Source organism: Brienomyrus brachyistius, unplaced genomic scaffold, assembly GCF_023856365.1.
Source record: "Brienomyrus brachyistius isolate T26 unplaced genomic scaffold, BBRACH_0.4 scaffold596, whole genome shotgun sequence".
Taxonomy (NCBI): Eukaryota; Metazoa; Chordata; class Actinopteri; order Osteoglossiformes; family Mormyridae; genus Brienomyrus; species Brienomyrus brachyistius.
This window is the reverse complement of record NW_026042871.1, coordinates 53,275-69,561: the sequence shown is the minus strand read 5'-3', so window position 1 is coordinate 69,561 and position 16,287 is coordinate 53,275. Positions and strand designations below refer to the sequence as shown.

The following is a 16,287-nucleotide window of genomic DNA, read 5'->3' as shown; positions in this document are numbered from 1 at the left end:
TACTGGTCACATTTCCCATGATGCCACTGGGTACAGCCCATGGCGACACTGCCCAGTAGGGGACAGTGTGACAGCTTTCCAAAAGGACCATTCGGTCCTGGAGGGCCAGTCGGTGACACAGTATCCATGATCAGGACTGGGGTACCCTGCTTTACAGAATAAACTAACCAAATGTCGATACTGAATGCAATCTGATTTAACATGGTTTCCTTAAATCCCAATTAAAGTGCTTCAGATCAGCTCAGGACTTAACAGCAGAGAGACTATTTGGCAAATTATTACGCTGCTATTTGCAATTACATCCATTATCTCTCCGCTAACATGCAGCATTAAGCCTGAGCCGCAGGAATAGAGGTCAGATAATGGATCCGGTATTCCGGAGGTGGGATCCTCTTCCAGCTCGTTTAAAAGGCCCAACAAGTGGGGGGGGTGGTGGGGGGGGAGACGCAAACACAGCATGTCTGCATTTTAGCTTCAGGCCGTCTCCAGTCCCTTCGCACTCCTCTCTCCCAGATCCAAGCATCACCAGTCTTAGCGATGCGTCTCGTGTTTCTCGGGCAAAGAGAAAGGAGGCAGGAAGTGGCCATTTTGTCATTTGCTGGTTTTAATCCCCCCCCCCCCCCCCAGCTTCCCCCGTCCACCTGGCCGTACCAGAGTGCAGAGCGTCCCTGCCTTTTAAACACGAGCAGCACCTGACTGGGGGGCCCTACGCTGCGTGGTTTTTGGCTCAACTGTGTTTCCGTCTAATTGGCGTCAAAACGGTGGGTTTCATCAATGAAGGTGGTGTGTGGCTGAGCGGGTTGGCAGTCGCCGCCTATGACTGGAAGGTTGCCGGTTTAAATCCCACAGTCAGCAGAGTGACATCACCACTGGACCCCTGAGAGAAGTCCCTAAACCCCCAACTGCTCTAGTCTCAATAAAAGGTACATCTGCAAAATAAGCTGAATTTAGGATGTGATCCGCAGCTGCGTGGCTGCCATTCCCACCTCCTGATGCCGCCCCGGATGGGGATAATGGCCCACATAAACGCTGATGCTTATTAGCCCTGAGAGATGCTGCGCACCCAGCAGAAAGGGGCCCTAGTGACGGCCGGGATTAAGCCAGATACACACCACACTCTGCTCCTGTCCCACACTTTCATTCTCCACTCTCCTGTGTTATTCATGAACTCCAAATTACACTCAGCGAGGGTGCAGTTGCTCATTCCCGCAGCCTGCTGTCCTGTCTGTCTTCTGAAAGCTCTCGTCCCACAGAACATAGGCTTCTTCCCAGCTAAGTAAATATTTCATGATCACACTGAAGCAGTAGTGGGTTATCAGGCCTGAAGTGATATATTCCTCCCCCACAAAGTATGCATGGAGACACTCTGTGTGTCTTACTTAACGAAGATAAAACTCCCCCCCCCCCCCCCCCCCCCCCGTGAATTTTGCTGAGCTCAATGCTCTGGAGATGACGGAGATCGAAAATTATACCGGAAATGTTCCATATGTCCTTACAGATGTTTCCTTTGCCTTCCTTCATTGAACAAACCCGTTGTCGTGGGAGAGAACTGCACAACCCCCCCAGCTCTCTGTGGGGGAATGGGACCCTGCCTATGCCTTCCTGCCAATCCTGCCAAGTTTCCCCTGTAAGTTGAAGGATCTCCTAACAGGCCTGCATGTAGATTAATGTCATACCCAGGACAAAGCAATTGCAGGTTAAGGCCCTTGCTGAAAGGCCCAACGGAGTAGAATCACTCTGGGCATTCACAGGATTTGAACCAACAACCTTCCACTTGCTTGCACAGATCCCTAGGCCCAGAGCCACCACTCTGCCCCACAACCTCAAAAAAATCCTAGAATCGCCCCCAGCCTGAGGCGATATTCGAGCTGCCAAGGTGCATTGAGTTCAGGTTTACCCAGTGTGTGCTTTACTCTAATCACAGCATACTGGGTTTTCGCCGGGGCAGATGTAGGGAGTCAGGGGTTTCGGGGGAGGTGCTTACTGGCGGTCTGTTGACGAGCCAGTAGGCCTGTTCCTGACATTCCAGCACGATGCGGTCCGCCTTGCGCCTCTGTTTGGCTGCCCTGGTAGGAGCAGAGCAGTCGATGGAGAGTCAGAAAGCATACTGGGGTAATTAGCATATAGCGGTAATCACTGAACTGCAAGGTAGGGTTTTCATTTTTCTGTTTCCTTTTTCACTTAGAAATGGATTTCCGACTCTAGTGTTTAGGCTGAGGTCTGATTTAACAGATAGGAGGGAAATTATGACCACACACCATGTTACTTTTTAATTTAGGTAACATCATCATCCTCTTAATACGAGATTTATTCATCCATTCTCATCTGTCCCCTTGTGTGCATTTATGAAATTGATTTCATAGCTCGATGCGACAGTATTCCCCGGGCTGGGGTGGGGTTTACCTGAGCTGCTCCTTCGCCTGCATCACCACGAAGTCCCAGGTGTGGTTGATCCGTTTGTGCAACATGTTGTAGCTGTCCTGCGGAGACGATGTTTAAATGCGACATTGCCAGGTCGCACGGCTGGCTGCGTTGCTGCATGGGTTCACGTTATGACTCACAGGCCGAACCCCTCCCAGGATATCAGCTGGCAGTGTCGGATTCACAAACCCTCTTACTGATGAGAACCTAAAATGCGTTGACCCTGACGCAACATGGCGGCAAGTTGGTGGATGTCTATGTGCGATCCTACTATGTGCATAATTGGTGGGAGGTTTTCTTACACAAAAATGTTCTGAGGGCAGAAGGAAAATGATTGGTTCGGATAGATAACCAATCAGATTGCAGAGGAGGCAGGACCAAGACATCTGATTGGTTGCTCCTGCCTCCTCTAGTTGCTCGGATCCACCTCATGTACAATCTAATTGGTTATCTCTCTGAACCAATCATTTTTCCTTCTACCCTCATAATATTTTGTGTAAGTAAAACTCCCATGAGCATTCAGCTATCACATGATCTCATCAAGCAATGCTTCAGACCAGCGAATAAGAATAGCATTGAAATGTACATAAATAAAAATTTTCTCTTACCTTTTCATAGTCTATCAGCTGCCCTTGCTTTCTGATATTCTTCTTAGTCAAATAAATCGCTTTAGAAGAGCAAAAGAAAGACATGGCAAGAAACTGTGTTTTTCTATTATTCTAGTAAAGGGAAGTAATGATGTAATAGGCGAGCACATGATTAATAATTGGTAATCACCGTAATCTAGCTCGGAGGCTGGCCACTGCTGAGAGCTCCAGAAGTACGGAGTCTAGCAAAAAGGAGATGCTGTCATTTGAAACTATTCAGAAGCAGCGTGACAAAGGTGCTTTGTGATTTAACATGTCAGGGACAAGGCGGGTGGAAGGCATTTTGCTACTTTAACTGGCATTGGTTCTCATACATCAGTGTTTCCCAATCCGGTCCTCGGCGACACACAGATGATCCACGTTTTTGCTCCCTCCCAGCTCCCTACCAGACAGTCTACGTTTTTGCACCCTCTCAGCTCTGGAGCCCGGACCAGATTGAGAAATACTGTCCTACACGGTAATTCCGCAGTCTCTCCAACGAATAGTTTCGATATGCGTGCCCCCCCACATGGCCACCACCCTCTCGCGCTGCCCTCCATCTGAAGAAACCGTGGTTTTAGGTTACCTGGAAGCGATACGGCGTCTCGTCGGGCCCCAGGACGAGCGTCCTGGGGTCCTTTAGGGGGTAAATGTAGCCGTGCTTCACGATCAGATTCCCCACATGAAGTGCCTCTGAAAACACACAAAGTGGTCACTCATTTCCACGTAAACTACTCAAAGCTCAAACAAATCCACTACTCGTAGCCCAGATTTAGGCATAGTAATTCTCTAAATTTTTGTCAGTGGAATACAGTAGAACACACGATAACTAGAAACTGAGTAGGCATATTATATTTTATTTTACGGTATAGCAAGTAACTGGAAAAAACGTTGACATGGTGCACAGAATAAGCCGCGGGGATGGTGCATTCCTCATCGGAACTATAATTAATTACGAGTAATTGGGACTTTCCACTTTCCGGCTGCCTCCGCGGCCATTGGCAGTCAGGCGCTCCCGGGGGTTTCAGACCGGCGCAGCAACAGCGCTGCTAGGGGGAAGCCTAGTGTTTACAGGGAGGGGTAACTGCTTACCCGGGGCAACAGGTTTTTTGCCCATTCAAGTCTGTTAATGCATCTGCCATCTACTGCCTAAAAGTCCCCTCCTTTCCATTCCGACTTCTTTTCCAATCTGGGCTGTAAATCAGGGAAATCTGCTCCCTTGCTATTTAAAAACCTCATCTGCATCGCCCGGGAATTCAGGACAACAGCGTCTTGCAGAAGTGCATAATGAGGGAGACGGATAGCGATATTTCTCCAGGCATGACTGACTGCCTCTGGCTATCAGCGAAGTTTGCATCGGGACTATCAAACCGTACAGCTCAGCATGCGTAGCGGCGCGACTCGGGACTGGCCTACAGATTATTTGTACTAATAGCCTCTCAGCAGAAAGATAAATAATTCAGCAGATAAATTGACGCCAGGGGAAGAAAATCCCAAAAGCTTCAGGCGAATGGGGTGTCTATGTTATGGACAAGCTCAATTCTGACATTTATTAATTCACAGGCTCAGCAATATCAATGGAACAGAACATGCTTCTGTCAGACACGTGAATTGCATATGCTTACACATAAATGCAGCTAGGCTAATCTGTTGTATGGATGACAAATTCTATTACTTCATTTGTATTTATTATTCAAAAGACTCGTTTATTTCTGTTATTTTATTACAAAAAAAAAAAAAACCTGATGACGTCTTTCGCCAGCAGGGGCGCCATCGTCGTCACGAAGGGAAAAAAACAATCGATTAACCTCACATAAGAGCACCAGGTAACGCTTCCCTACATACTTCTCGGCCCTACCTTCTTCCATGATGGAGTACTTCTGAATTAGCCACTCCACGATATCATTTCCTGGGAAGGCATAGCGAGGAAGGCATCTAGTTAGAGTCGAGAAATGCATTAAGCCGTCATAAATCAAAAACGCTGAACTCGATAAATAAATTACATAAATAAATATGAGCGCAAGGAGATCGATGACAGTCTTAATGCACAGGATTCCCGAAGACCGCCGATGTATGGGCTTTCCTGTGAAGGGCTTAAATGACCATTAGGACCCGGCCCCCGGGACACTGCACGGCCGGGTGTAAGACAACCCGGGCGGCATGAAAAATTATTTTTAAAAAGTAAAATATGTATCGTGCACCTGTCATCGCATGTGGAATCACTGTGATTAACAGTCTTTGATTCTTCATCTTTATCCCCATGTCGGGATCTTGCATCGCCACAATGACTTGTTCAATCTGGATAAGAAGAATAGTCAAAATCGTGAAATCAAGGTGACGACAGACATAGTGAAAACGTTCAACCTAGTAATATAATAATTGCTTAATGTGTGATTTGATATGTAATCGTTATATTCATCATTAAATCACCGGAGAGACAACACTCATATATTTAGGCATATATATAAGTAAACTACAAGGTTTTTCCTCTGACTATCTTAACTGCACGTCAAAGACGTTATCGGATATTCCCGACTACAGACTTTCGGTTTGATCATTTATTCGCGTTATTAATTCGGCTCCTGATTACATTAAACTAAACATGCTCAGATTGTTACAACCTTTGCTTGTCGGTTATTTTTGGGATCTTTCTGGATGGGCTCAAGGCGGGGTCTGTAAGCACAAGCAAACTGCCAGCACTTTTGTTTTACATGAAAATAGTTTGATGTCGGCCTATTGCGTTATTGTCTGGCTATAATTTGGAGGCAATATAAACAATAGGCCCATATATTGTAAATATACATGTTGTGTTGTTTTGTTGTTATCACAAACGTATAGCCTGATCATAAATTTCATGGATACCTGGATGTTGTATGTTCCATTATATTTATGAATGAATGATTTATGTGAAGTCTGGCTTAGATTCGAGAATTAATCATATAGATTAAAAAAAGTTTTCATTTAAAACTTATCTCATATAATAAAATCCTCGTCCGAACGAACATATGTCAGAATGAAAAAACATTTAAATTATTTTTGTGATGCATCAGTATCAATAGCTACAACGTCATAACAGATATAGATATAATGCGGTTCATACTTTTGAAGTTGATGCGTATCTCCCGAAAAAAATCAACTCCAGAAGAGTCCGCGTCTGTAAATGCCTGAACTTCGGAATCGATCCTACCTTTGTTAGGCGCGGCATCTGTGTCTTGCAGCTGTTCCCTTGGATAAAGATGTTAATTGTCATGCTTACAGCATCTCGATCTCCGGCGTTTGTGAAGTTGGGATTGTATGCTGTCCTGTGTTTTTTTTTTCCTTCCACACTTAAGCTCTGCTTGTTACTGCCCCATAGCGGAGCGCAAGTGAAACGGACTACCGGAGATTTGCACTGTTTTTCTGTTAGTGTGTATAATCAAAATATGACTCAGTTTGGCCAGTTAGAAAAATATGATAATAGAAAAGTATTCTTTTCCTCTCACTTTTTTTTCTTGATTTAATTACCGACTTCACGTACTTACACTGTGTCCCGTTGCACGATGTAATATTGCGAAACTATGATTTTTGTGGCAGTGTTTTGTAAAGGAATTTTCCGTTTAATCATCGTCTTAGTATAAAGCTATATGGTTGTTCTGGTATCAGTGGACGTACATTATGTATTTTTTCTTCTCTTGAGCACCATGGTCATGACATGAAGCTCAGTCATTGATTACTCGCAAATGTTAGTAGTCATCCGCTGTTTATCTTGAAGATGTAAAAGTAGTGCGCGTACATCTCCTCGTTAGTATAGTGGTGAGTATCCCCGCCTGTCACGCGGGAGACCGGGGTTCGATTCCCCGACGGGGAGAGTCTGCATCTTTTTGCCTCGGTCTCAAAAGGCACCAAGCTAGAACCGGCCCCGTGTTAGTGGAAACGGGGCTTGTGACTTGTACTCATGCATAATATTCTGCGGGTCGCTCAGCAGCGCAGCATATGAAACTAGACTCGGATTGTAAGTGTGTGGTTTTGATAATTGATGTATGGATGGATGGATCCTTAATAAGAGATATAAACAATAAGGTCCAGTCGCCAACTAATCATGTAAAATACGTCATAAACTCATGGTTGTTAAACCCAGAATAAAAATGAAGACGTATAACTAGGAAAGTCAACTTGCACATTTCAATTTTGGTTCGATATAATCACGTTGTCCTTAACCCTCCAGTGCAGGAGGGGACGGTAATGCGCATCGAATGTTTCCGAACCTGTGTGTGATACAACCGAGGAAGAGCCGATGACTTCGGGGGAGGAGGGGCAGGCGACTCGGAAGAAAAAGCAGCAGAACCCAATGCAGCCTGTAGCCCATTCAAAGGCCTACTGTTGGACCTCTGCTTATTTTGCAATACGTCTTTAGTACGGACTGAAAAAATGTCCGATTTCGATGAGTTTGAGAAGCAGTTAAGCGAAAATCGGCAAGGTAAGTTTGGCTTTGAAGATCGGTGTATGCTCCCTGTTTTAGGGTAATAAAGTGGCCGGCGTGTCCTAGCGCCGAGGAATGGTGCGGAGGGCACTTCTGCTGGTTCCGAAAAGAAAAGCGCGGCTGGGAAATCGGTGCCTTTTATCCGAGCGCTCGCCGATTCTGAAACCTGCCCGATTCTTCTTCTCCCAGCTGCCGCAGGATCCCCGAAAACTGACCGCTTTGGTAAATCAGTGACATTCTTTGCTTGGCATTGTTATAGAGATCGCTAGGCCTGCATCCATCAGTGCCCGGCGTACATAACATGGACATTTCAATGAAACGTTATTGGGGTGCACTCGATGTGAAAGCCTGCGGTTTTATTTATTTAATTATTTACCATTATACACTTGGATCATAAATTGTGACCCGCGTATTTCATTCGCAGTAAACACACTATGCATGGATGTTTGTTGCAAGCGTTATATTTTCAAGATCACGTTTAAAGTTTTATGCAAATAAAAACGACCGCGACCACTTGATTTAAAGTCCGCACTTAATAACAGTGTTAGTTACTTGGTTTTTAAATACTACGACGAGTTTTCTATATAATGATATGATTTTGTCTCTTTCCGATGCACAATAGCATTTCCCTTGGGTCCGAAATGCTGGCCCTGTCATCCGTACAGAATAAGTCTTTCTCACACGATCGCCGTTTCTTCATGATGTATAGACTCTAAAAATCAGCCGCGTTCCCTGAATCATAACAACTGCTTTTAGGTCGTTATTGCAAAGTCTTGCACCTGTATCTACCTTTACAGCGGATAGCAGTAACTAACAATGATGTACAGTTATATAACAATACACATATAACTTCATTAAAGTGCAGAGAATCCAGTAAACTGAATAAACTTAAGCCATACTAACGCAACTGAAATATACAACATGCGTTACAACGGAGTCGAAAGTAGGATTGATTTATGTACCTATCAAATGGCAATCTTGTCATATCTGCTCCTTATCACTAAATCACTAAAATGTCATTCGAAACGACCTGATTCGGCTAGACGAGCACTAAGTGCCGCCGTGTTTGATAAACTAGCAGTTCCAGTCATTCATATCTGCGCTCTGACTATGCCTGCGATTGCGGTAATTGGTTATTAACCGATTACGTAAGATGCATTGGCCGCTCCGTGTCTGTAACTTTTTGCAGCGGTGCATTACCGTAACGCTGTTATAACTGATGCATGAAGCTGATTCCTCGAGCAGCACCTGCGTTTAAATGCTTCACTGAAAACTGCACCTTCAGGGATTTATTTAAGCTTCTATATGAAGGACCTGCTGGGATAGAAAGGTGATATTTTATTGCTAGTTTAATAAAGTGCTGTCTGTCAGATTGAAACGATATTAATTACCCATCCATCGTCCAACCAGTTATCTTAGTCAGGCTCCCCTGGAGCCTATTCCAGGCAAATTCCCATACAGAGAGCAGAGGCAAAATTCAGGCCTCCAGACTCGGAGGCGTGAGGCAACTGTACTCACCACTGTGCTCCTATATCATTAATTAGTCTGGTTATGTTTTTATTGTTTCACAACAGACTGACATTCAAGGGGATGTCCTTGTGCCTTGAAATTATTAGCCATTGAGAGATGGGTGTGTTTGTTTCAGGAGGGTGTGATTGAATATGTGAATTGAATGGAGGTGCTTCATTCTGGTGAGGAAACTGGGGAGTTAGACCCCGTACCACATCTTGGTCTCCGTAAGTGACTTTTAAGGCATAGCGCTGGGTCAGTCAGCATCCAGCACCCCAGGAAGTTGGTAATATGATTACTCTGTGACTCATGGGCTTCAAACCCACAACCATCCGGACACACATTCATAATCCCTCTGAGTTACACATCTTGGATTTATCGAAATGGATGGTAGGGGGGCAGTCATGTCGCTCCGCCCACCGTCTCACTGGTACCACGGTGTCGTCCCCCAGAGCGGGAGAAGGAGCGACACAAGAAGCGTAGCCGCAGCCGGTCTCTGAGCCGTGGCGAGAAGCACCGCCGCTGGAGCAAGGACTCCAGGGGGCGGAGTCACGAGAAGCGCAGCAGCAGCCGCGACCGCAAGGGTCGTGACCGACGGAGCAGCTCACGCGAGCACAAGAAGCACAGGTACCCCCCCTCACGGTCCCGGTTACAGGCACTGAAGCTGATATCTAGCATGGTTTGAGGCCTCTTAACAAGTTTCTTTCACAATCAACCAATTGGTTTCTTCGTGGTGGGAAGGGGGACTGTACCCATATTAAATTTTAACTGGCGTTTATAAGTAGCCCCCGCCATAGCGATGGGACCTCAAAGCCAGCCTAAAAAGTGGCGCATGGTCACACCCCTCATGACCTTAAACTGCCTGCGATCCAAAGTTAAATGTAAACATTCTGCCATCTGTTTGTTTTTGCCAGATTCTGAGTGTTTACACTGTATTGTTTGGGGAAAACAACCTTCTGTTTTGTGTTTGGGCAGCTACTCTCCTCGGAGAAGCCGTAAGAAAAGGACATACAAGTACTGGGATGTTCCCCCTCCGGGATTCGAGCACATCACCCCCATGCAGTACAAGGCAATGCAAGGTTTGGATGCGACGCTTCCATGTGTGCTAGTTCAGTATTGCAAGGTTATGGTATATTGGTTGCAATGAAAGCATTTATTCTGGAGTGCCCTCCTCCCCCCTGCTGGTCAAAGAGGGAATAACACTTGGGATGATTTCAGACAGTGTGAAGAGAGCTTAAACCTAGGGGTTAGAAGCAAATGAAGGCGACGATCCGGATGTTCTGGCCGTCCCTGTTGGGGTCTTGAAGCCCTTTCTCCTCCCACAGCTGCAGGGCAGATCCCCACGATAGCTTTACTGGCAACATCCACCACCAGCGGCGTGGCAGTGACGCCCACCCAGGTGCCGATGGTCGGCAGCCAGATGACCGGCAGGCCAGGCGGCTTTATGTCGGCAACATCCCCTTCGGCCTGACGGAGGTGAGTCCAGGCAAAGTCCCGCGTTGCCTTCTGTCATGCATACTGGTGTCATGTGTAGCTCAGTGAGTTAGGACACTGAGCCGGTCACAAGAAGGTTGTTGGTTCAAATCCCTTGGGCAGCAGAGTGATTTCACCATTGGGCCCCCGAGCGCAGCCCTTAAGCACTATTTGCTCTAGGAACTGTCTGGTCCTGCTTCTTCAATGAAATGTATGTTGCTTTGGATGAAAGTGTCCGCAAAATAAATAGATAAATGTACTAGACTTGTCAGTCATTTTTTTTCTCGTTTGCCTGTTTTGATGTCTTCAGACGTCTGCCTGTCTTCATTCAGTGTGTCTGCCTGTCTTTTTAGGAGGCCATGGCGGATTTCTTCAATACCCAGATGCGATTGGCTGGCTTATGTCAAGGTCCCACCAATCCCGTCCTCGCTGTTCAGATAAACCAGGACAAGAACTTTGCCTTCCTTGAAGTAAGAGTCTTTCCTGCCTAATGGCTGCTGTGTCCAGGCGGAGACCGCAGCCTTCCCCTGATTAACGACGTTCTTCGTTCTGCCCTAGTTTCGGTCCGTGGATGAGACCACGCAGGCAATGGCCTTCGACGGCATCATTTTCCAGGGTCAGTCGTTAAAAATCAGGCGGCCCCCACGACTATCGCACCCCTGCCTGGCATCTCAGAGCAGCCCGCCTTCCACGTACCAGGTCCGTTTTGCTTGTCGCCGTCATAACCTTAATCTTTATTTACCTTTGAAGAGCCGATCGGCAAGGCAGTTTTTTGTACTCGTTACGGACTGACTGTCCTTCGCAAGCTGCGGATGTCTTGTCATATAAAGAGGGAGACTTTCACTTTTATTTACTTAATGTTGTAAATATTTAGCAGACAGTTTTATCCAAAGTGAAGAATGTTTTTTTTTTTTTTTTTTTTTTTGAGAAATCAGGGTCAGCCTGTCCCTAGAGCAAACTCGCCGGCCCAGTGGTGTGATCACCAGTGATGTGAACCAGTGATCTTCTGATGATAACGCTGGCATCCTAACCAGCTGAGCCACACACACACACACACAGCTCAGTCACTCACTTCTTACTGTTAACATAGGGGTGTTGTGTGGCTCTGTGATGTTTGCCCATGAAAAGAAGGTTGCTGGTTGGCAGGGTTGGCAGAGTGATTTCACCACTGGGCCCTTGAGCAAGGACCCTAACCCCCAAATTGTTCTAGGGTTGCTGGCTCCTATTCTAGTTAAAAATTCTGGACACACCTACTGAAAATGACTTGTTTTTCAGCAAGATAATGACCCAAAGCCCACCTTGAAGGTTATGCAAGTAGCTTATTACCTTGTGAACTAGGAAAGAGATGGTCCCCACAGCCCCCCAACCTAAACTCTATAGAGCTGGTTTGGGATCAGTTGGATGAGAGTAAGAGTAAGGTAGCCAGCTTGCGCGCAGAACTTGTGGAAACTCGAGGACTGTTGGAGAAACGGTCCAGGTGGGTACATATGTTAGCTGGTTGAGTCCGCAATGCTGTCATCGAAGCCAATGGCTCCTATTTTGAAGAGACAAAAATTTTGTCTTTGCAGTACTTCATATGCATAACTTCCATGCCCAAAGGCCTTTTACTATAAGGTGAATAACAGCTAAAATAGAGACAAATGCATTAAGAGCAGGTGTGTCCATACTTTTGACTGGTGCTGCATGTGTCAGCATCTCCCATGGAGAGCAAGATGGGAGAGACAAAAAACAGTCGTCAAACTGCCCCAGTATTTAGGTATTTTTTTGCTGGAGTTACATTTATCTGATATTATATAGGAGATAACGACGTCATACTGATTTGAAGTTGGCTTATTTCACTCGCGCCGTTTGCTCGTGGTCATTATCCGGCATGTTGACGGTTTGCTGTGATCGGCCGGCTTTGGGCGCCGTGCCGCTCTGTCTGCAGGGGTCGTCTCCACCGTGGTTCCAGACTCGCCACACAAGCTCTTTGTCGGAGGCCTGCCCAACTATCTCAGTGACGATCAGGTACCCCGCCCTCAGTCTCTGTCGCCGGGGAGCCGACCCACAACCCTCCTGTGTTTCTGTCCCACTGCTGCACGTGGAACTCAAGCAGGCATGCACACACACGCACACGCACGCACGCACGCACGCGCACGCACATACATACATAAAATAAACACTCGTCTCTGTGTAACTGATTAGTAGGAAAAGAAAGCCTGTCAAAGTTACCTCACCGCTTAAAATTCATTACAAGATACTGGGGGGTCAAATGTCAGCATCATGTTTAAAGCTAGCTGCTGAAAATAGCCGCACATTTGAGGTTTTTTTTTTTTTTTTTTAAAGATATTCATGGGATTTATTAAACATTTATTAGACATGTAGGTAATGAGTTGACAGTTACATTACGCTCATTGTTTATCCAGCTGTAAATTATGAAGATATTGAGACCCCGCTAATGTAAAAGGTACGTTTCCCAAAACCTCATGTTATCGACTTGCATAGTTGGAACCATTCAGTTGTTATCTAATGTTGTTAGCAAATAACCTTATTAGCAACAAAGGCTTTGGGAAACGTGCCTTACAGCTGGCGGCTTGCCAAACCAGTCACGTAGCCAGTCCCTGTGCTGCCTGTTGCTGGGTACCCTGGAATATTTGTATATCGGGTTAATTGCTGAGTGTTAGTCGGATGAATCAGCCGCGTCGTTTTGCTGCATGAAAATTTAAAATCGAGTCATCTGCGCGTCACCTAACTGACGAATACCTCCACATTGCCGTACACCTGTGTTTGCCCAATCCCAGTCCTCGGGGAACCGCCGACTGTCCACATTTTCGCTCCCTCCTAGCTCCCAGCCAATCAGGAACACCGAATACCTGGTACAGGTGTGCTGAGAGGAAGCAAAAACGTGGACTGACCGGGGGGGTACCCCCGAGGACTGGGCTGGGAAACACTACCATAGACTGTGCTTGAAATGTGGGGGAGATCGACCAAGTCCCCAAACGCTTCAGTATTCGCAGACGTGCCGTGTCTCACGTCCATGTCCGCACACTGAGAACGATGACTTCACATCCCGTTAACAGCGATGGGGAGCTGCGGAAGAATCGTTCCCTACATTGCTGTGTCGCTCGAAAGGCAGAAAATACTTCGGACCTTTTTCCCGGTGAACGATTATCAGCTTCACTGGAGTTTTCACATCGTGCCCCATGCCCTATTCTGTTATGACGTCAGTGATGGATAATATTACCATAACAACATGCACAGATGAGGTCGTCTTACTCTGAAAGTGTTGAAAGGGTCACATTTTAGACATTTTCTACTTCTCATTAGCATCTTTTATGATTTTTTTTTTTTCTTCCTATATCGCCACCCCACTGAAATCGGCCCATTATAGACATAATCCATACAGGCATTTAATAGTTTACCTATTTATTTTGCAAAAGTTAATCGCAAAACGTTTTGCGTCCACCCCTGCATTGTAACATTTTGAGCTCCGGTGTCCCACTCACTTTAGCCTAAACTGTTAAAAATGGCAAGACTCAGCCCACAAGATAGTGATCGCGGTTTCAGTGAAAGGTAAGTGAGAAGTGCAGTCAGTTTGTTTTTCTTTGATTTTTTTCCTCCTTTTCGGATTGTCATCGTAATCTTTCTTATCCAGTGTGAGTCACATGTAATCCAAGTCAAGAGGAAGGCTGTACCAAAGCAGCACTGGGGGGAGAGAGTTTGAATCCAGCAGAACTGTTAATGTATTTCACGTCAAAGCCAGTAAATGTGCCATAGACAGGTGAAATGGAAACCGCTGCTTGTATCCTGGTGTTTACATTTTTTTTGCAGTCCCTGCTACCGCTTTGATACTTACAGCTCTTTCATTTTTGTTCCCCACTTTGTCCCCAGCTAGGGGCCTGTAAGATCGTTAAGTCTTCGCTCATAATTTGTTCAGTAGTACTGACCTACTGCTGCCATGCCAACATGTAACACAAGGCAAGTAAGACATTCCGTCCCTCGCACGGATATCCTCCCTGTCGACGGCCTGCCCCTGTGGGGGGGCTCTGTCCTGGAGTGCTCTTAAGCATATGGGGTCCTTTTTTTGGGGGTTGAAGGCTGGGGAGAGACTTATTATGCTGATCACAGGGTATAAATTTGATTGAGGTAGGAGGTAGCGCCCTCTTGTGGCTGCCAGTGTCCCAGGTGACTCCTTTCTGAAGTCAGTGGTTAATGCGGCTTTACAGTAGATTCCTGTAGAATAAGTGAGGAATGATGTTAGCAGAGCTATTTCGTCCTGTTTGGCTTCAAGCCGTGGCCCCTTTAGCAGGACCCTGTGGCGGCTCTTAGCTTTACCTGTGAGTTTATCTCCTGTAGGCTTTGTCCCTCTAATTAACTGCACCAATGTGGTTCTTGGTTTTAAGAACAGGAAGTCAGTGATTCGGCTGGGTTTGTGTTCTGCCGAGTCGCCCCCCCCCCTCCACATTGTATACATGGAACACTTAACATATAATTAGCTGTTTTTATTTAGTTTTTTTTTTATATACCATCTAGCTTAATTATTGTGGCCCTTAAAATCAGATGCAACTCGGTCCATATTTCAAAATTCGTAGTTGGAATTATCAGAGAACTTGATTAGGAATTCAGTTGTGTTGTATATGCTGTAGGATGGGGGGGGGGGAATCTGTGTTATCATTCATTGACAAGAATCAAAATAGTTACTTTTGTACGCTCCCAGTAAGTAAGTCATGCAGAAAGGGCACAGGGGGCTTTGAGCTCTAGTGTTGCACCGTAATGTCGAGCCACTTGTCATAAAGCCATTTTCCTGATGTCTTCACTGTTTCCTCATGTCGTTTTGCAAAGTTTAACATGCTGCTTCTCCCACAGTTAAGATTAGCATTTCTAGCGAGGCGCCGTGCCTGGACTGTCGGGCTAATCGCCCCCCCGCGTCTCCTCCTCTTGCCCAGGTGAAGGAACTCTTGACGTCGTTCGGACCTCTTAAGGCCTTCAACCTTGTGAAGGACAGTGCCACGTCACTGTCTAAGGGTTATGCTTTCTGTGAATACGTGGACATCAGTGCCACTGACCAGGTGCGTGAGGTGGGGCAGCAGCTGGAAGGTCTGGGGTGACTCGGGGCTTCCGGATGGAATTGCTGACGCTTGTGTGGGATGCATCCCGCAGGCCGTGGCTGGACTCAATGGCATGCAGCTCGGAGACAAGAAGCTCATCGTCCAGCGGGCAAGCGTGGGGGCTAAGAATGCCAACGCTGTGAGTATTTGCCCTCGGCTGCCGCCTTTCTGATGTCCTAAACCCAACTTGGTTCCTGGGTGCCTCCCAGGAAGCTTAATGCCCCTATTTCTTGGGTTTATTTGGGTCCATGTAAATTTCTCGCTGTTACTCGAGACGATTGGACGATCAGGGGGTATCTGACACTCTTGTCGCCCCCCGGGACAGACGGCCATCATCGAGACGCCGGTGACGCTGCAGGTTCCAGGGCTGCAGCGGCTGCAGAGCTCCGGCATGCCCACGGAGGTGCTGTGCCTCCTCAACATGGTCATGCCCGAGGAGCTGGTGGACGACGAGGACTACGAGGAGATCCTGGAGGACATCCGGGAGGAGTGTTGCAAGTACGGCAACGTGCGCTCCATCGAGATTCCGCGGCCCGTCGATAGCGTGGAGGTGCCTGGCTGTGGCAAGGTGGGACCCGTACTCTCCTGTACCAGTGGCAAAAAGAAGACCTCTGTAGGCACTAAACACAGGCTCATGGGAGCATTTCTTCGGACAATCTGATTGGCTCAGATAGGCGACGGACAATCTGCCAATCAGATTGTCCGTCGCCTA

The 16,287-nt window shown here is 46.6% G+C and overlaps 1 long non-coding RNA gene and 1 other non-coding gene across 2 annotated transcripts; both read left to right on the top strand.

Annotated features, from left to right (window-relative positions):
• The first annotated feature begins 6,822 nt into the window (after nucleotides 1-6,822).
• Nucleotides 6,823-6,894, top strand: trnad-guc (transfer RNA aspartic acid (anticodon GUC)). Its single transcript has one exon. It is a non-coding gene; the product is annotated as a tRNA-Asp (tRNA).
• Nucleotides 6,895-10,353: 3,459 nt separating this feature from the next.
• LOC125729253 (uncharacterized) lies at nucleotides 10,354-11,187 on the top strand. Its single transcript, XR_007389706.1, has 3 exons — nucleotides 10,354-10,491; nucleotides 10,842-10,958; nucleotides 11,047-11,187. It is a non-coding gene; the product is annotated as an uncharacterized LOC125729253 (long non-coding RNA).
• The last annotated feature ends 5,100 nt before the right edge of the window (nucleotides 11,188-16,287 follow it).